A 4,693-nucleotide genomic window follows, 5' to 3' on the forward strand; every position below is an offset into this window, starting at 1 on the left:
GATATTTTACAAATAAAATTCTGTGGGTCAGCAAATAAGATTTTAAGAAAAATAAGTTGTAGGAAAATGTAGAGATATAAATATATTGTTTAAAACTTATACTTTCATGATTACTTTTTGCTTATTTCTATCTCATTGTTTCATTTTAAGAGAAAACTAACATGTAAGTTTAAATAATATATTTAATCTTTTTTCCCTCTTTATTATTTCATTAATAAAAGTGGATGATAAAATATACCAAGGTAGAAGAGCAATGCTTACAAATTTCTCACTTTCATCCTACTTTTAACCCATGGATTCTGAATGGTGTGCTATAATATACACAAAAAGAAACAGTTTAATAAACATAATTAGCAATTATTTCATGCATCTTTCAATATGAAAGCCTGTTACAAACTAAGAAGAATTCATATGAGCTTTTCCTAAGACTGTTGTTTATAGTGTGTTTGCAATAATAATAAGACCCAATCTGTTAGAAAATAAGTAAAGGACCAATTAATAATGTCATCGTTTTGGTCTAATGATGCTTAATGCAGTTTTAGCAATCTGCTCAAGACAAAAGGTGGCCACTCAGACATAACCAATTATGCATTTGTGTGGCAGATGAAATCTTTAATGATGAATCTGATTAACATTCAATAATAAACGTACAGGCTGAGAAAATGACCAAGCTACTGCCTCAAACATCAACTAAGGCTTTGTTCAGATTGAGGGCAGACTGGTATTCCAGAAAGGCGCATTAAAATAAAAGTTTATCAAATGTGTTAACATGGATTCCCCTAAAAAAACACAAAATCCTTGTTACACAAAGGTCAGCTTTTTAACAGCTGACTTGTCTGATCAGTTAGGAAAATAAAAGACCAAACTTCTTTATGAGTTGTATGTATTTAATTTTTTAGAGATGTTTTAAATCAATTTGGTGTGCTCTCCAAACACTAAAAACATGATAAAATCATGCCATCGGAGATTTAGTAGTCCCATTGCTTAAGTTTTTCTTCCTATGGTCCTTTCTGAGCAACTTGAAGGGATTGTTTCACTCAGATTTATATTCCTAAAATACCTTGGATCCAACGGGGTTTGATAATTGTTTCTTATCTAAATAAGCACTAATTAATAAAGTATGAAAGAGATTAGGTGAGGATATCTCAAACTGTATTTTTAAAATGTTTTATTGAAGAATAGCATACCTATAGAAAAGTGCACAAATAAAAAGTTAAACACTCATTGATTTTCACAGAGTGAGCACACCCATTGACCAATAACTGGATTAAAAACACTAAACATCAAGAAACAGCATCCTAAAGGCCCCTTCTGGCCACTATATCTCTTCCTTCCAGTCCATTAACCTCACTTTAAACACCATACATTAATTTGGCCTGTTTTTGAACTTGTGTCTGGCTTTTTATCTCAACACTATATTTGTGAAATTCTTCAATGTTTTTGAGCACAGTTATAGTTCATTCAGTCTCATTGTGCAAATAAACCACAATATGTGTATATCCATTCTACTATAATGGTAAATTTTGTATTATTTATCCATTCTACTACAGTTGCCACTTTATAGCTATAATGAATCGTGCTGCTACAAACAATCTTGTACGTGTCTTTTGTTAAACATATATACACATTTCTGTCGGGCATATATCTAAAAGTATTTCTGGGGCTTAGGATATACATATATTCAATTTTATTAGAAACTGTGAAACAGTTTTCCAAAATGGTTATACCAATTCACATTCCCACTAACAGTGTCATGAGAGTCTGGCTGTTCTACACTCTTGCCAATCCTTAGCATTTTGCTGCCTTCACTTTAGCCATTCTTATAGGTATATAGTGGTATTGCATTATGGTTTTAATTTGCATTTACCTGATGATGAGGTTCACATATTTATTGGCTATTTGAATACCCTCTTTTTGTGAAGTACCTATTCAAGTCTTTGGTCTACATTTTGCCTTCCAAGCCAAACTGCAACATCTGCTGAAAGTGATTATATTAACCAACATGTAAATAAAATTTGAGTTTTTATTATATTTTAATTAATTAATTTTATTTTTTGCTGCATTGGGTCTTCGTTGCTGCACACAGGCTTTTCTCTGGTTGTGGCTAGTGGGGGCTACTCTTCGTTGCAGTGCATGGGCTTCTCACTGCGGTGGCTTCTCTTGTTGTGGAGCACGGGCTCTAGGCTCATAGGCTTCAGTAGTTGCAGCACGCAGGCTCAGTAGCTGTGGCGCACGGGCTTAGTTGCTCCACGGCATGTGGGATCCTCCCGGGCCAGGGCTCGAATCCATGTCCCCTGCGTTGGCAGACGGATCCTTAACCACTGCACCACCAGGGAAGTCCCTATTCTATTTTTAAAATGTGAAAGGAATTGAAATATGTCACCATGTTTCAGTTTCTGAGCTTATAGTGAAACTGAAAAACAAACAACCAAAAATCATCAAAAATGTAGGATGCTAGTGAACCAACTCATTATAATAATTGTGGTAAAGGAAGATATCAAGTATTTACCCTGACTTTCCTATTTAAACTGTACCTCTGAGGAACTAAATAGCACATAGGGAGAAGTTCTTCTTCATAAAAGTACTCTGTATAATAACCGAATGAGAGAATATCACTATTTTGCAATCCCTAATGAATTAATGGCTCTAGGTGTTGAATATCAATGGCTGTTAACACCATCAAAAAAGAAGAATACAATAACACCTGTGAAGTAGATTGTTAAAAAAAACAAAAATAAAACACAACTAGGTATACTAAAACACATAAACTTTTTTTTTGAAGAGACAGAGCATTAAAAGCAGACTCAGGGGCTTCCCTGGTGGCGCAGTGGTTGAGAATCTGCCTGCCAATGCATGGGACACGGGTTCGAGCCCTGGTCTGGGAAGATCCCACATGCCGTGGAGCAACTAGGCCTGTGAGCCACAACTACTGAGCCTGCGCATCTGGAGCCTGTGCTCCGCAACAAGAGAGGCAGCGATAGTGAGAGGCCTGAGCACCGCAATGAAGAGTGGCCCCCACTTGCCACAACTAGAGAAAGCCCTTGCACAGAAACGAAGACCCAACACAGCCAAAAGTAAATATAAAAAAAAAAAAAAAGCAGACTCAGATATGGCAGAGATGTTGAAATTATCATACTGGGAGCTTAAAACATATATGATAAATATATTAAGGGCTCTAATGGAAAAAGTGGACAGCATGCACGAATGGATGGATAATACAAGCAGAGAAATGGAAATTCTAAAGATAATCTAAAGGAAATGCTAGAAATCAAGAACACTGTAATAGGAATAAACAATGCCTTGATGGGCTCATCAACAGATTGGAGACACAGGTCAGGAAAGAGTCAGTGAACTCAAAAAATGTCAACAGAAACTTCCAAAAGTGAAATGTAAAAAGCAAAAAAGAATGAAAGAGAACAGAATATCTAAGAAATGTGCAATAATTACAAAGGGTGTAACATATGTGTAATGAGAATAGCACAAGGAAAAAAAAAAGAGAAAGGAACAGAAGAAATGCTTGAAACAATAATGACTGACAATTTCTCAAAATCAATGATAAACATCAAACCACAGATCCAGGAAGCTCATAAACTACTAGAGAGGAAAATTCCAGAAAACCTGCACCAAATCATATCATATTCAAACTTCAGAAAATCAAAGACAAACGGAAAATCTTGAAAGAAGCCAAAGGAAGAAAACACATTACCTATAGAGGAGCAAAGATAATAAATACATTGGGCTTCTCTTCAGGAAATATGCAAGCAAGAAGAGAGTGGAGTGAAATATTTAGTGTTAAAAGAAAAAAGAAACAAACCTAGAATTCTGTATCCAGCTAAGTTATCCTTCAACAGTGAAGAAGAAATAAATACCTTCCCACACAAACAAAAATTGAGGGAATTTGTTGCCAGTAGACAACTTTCAGGCTTTGCAAGAAATGTTAGAAGAAATTCTTCAGAAAAAAAAGAAAAAAAATTTGCTCAGTGTTATGGGCTAAATTGTGTTCTCCTCAAAATTCATATTTTCCCATATTTTTTTATCTACTTGCTTAGTGACTGCTCTGGAGATTACAATTAGCATCTTAACTTAAAACAACTTATTTCAGATTAATAGTATCTTAATTTTAATAATATACACCATCTTTTCTCTGATATCTCCATTCCCCCCTCCTTTGTACTATTATTACCACTCAATTTACATCTTTATTATAAGCTCATCAACAGTTTTATAATTGTTATTTTATGTTGTTGTTATTGAAAAGAGGTAGATAAAAAGGATTATGAACAAACATACATTTACACTGTCATATATATTTATTTCTGTAGTTTTACCAGTGCTCTTTACTTCTTCATGAGGATTTGAGTTACCACCCAGTGTGTTTTCATTTAGCCTGAAGGACTCCAATTAGCATTTCTTGTTGGGAAAGTTTGCTAGTGATGAATTCTCTGCTTTTGTTCACCTGAGAATGTCAGAATTTCTCCTTCATTTAAACAATTTAAACCTTTTATTTTGAGATAATTATAGACTGATATGTAAGATGTAGTAGAGAGATCCCATGACTTTTTAATTATTGTTATTATTTTTTTTGTTGTTAGCTGCCTCGGGTCTTAGTTGTGGGATCTTCATTGAGGCATGTGGGATCATTCATTGTGATATGTGGGCTTCTCTAGTTGTGGCACATGGACTTTCTCTCTCT

This window comes from Eubalaena glacialis, chromosome 19 (genome assembly GCF_028564815.1).
Source record: "Eubalaena glacialis isolate mEubGla1 chromosome 19, mEubGla1.1.hap2.+ XY, whole genome shotgun sequence".
In the NCBI taxonomy this organism is placed as follows: domain Eukaryota; kingdom Metazoa; phylum Chordata; class Mammalia; order Artiodactyla; family Balaenidae; genus Eubalaena; species Eubalaena glacialis.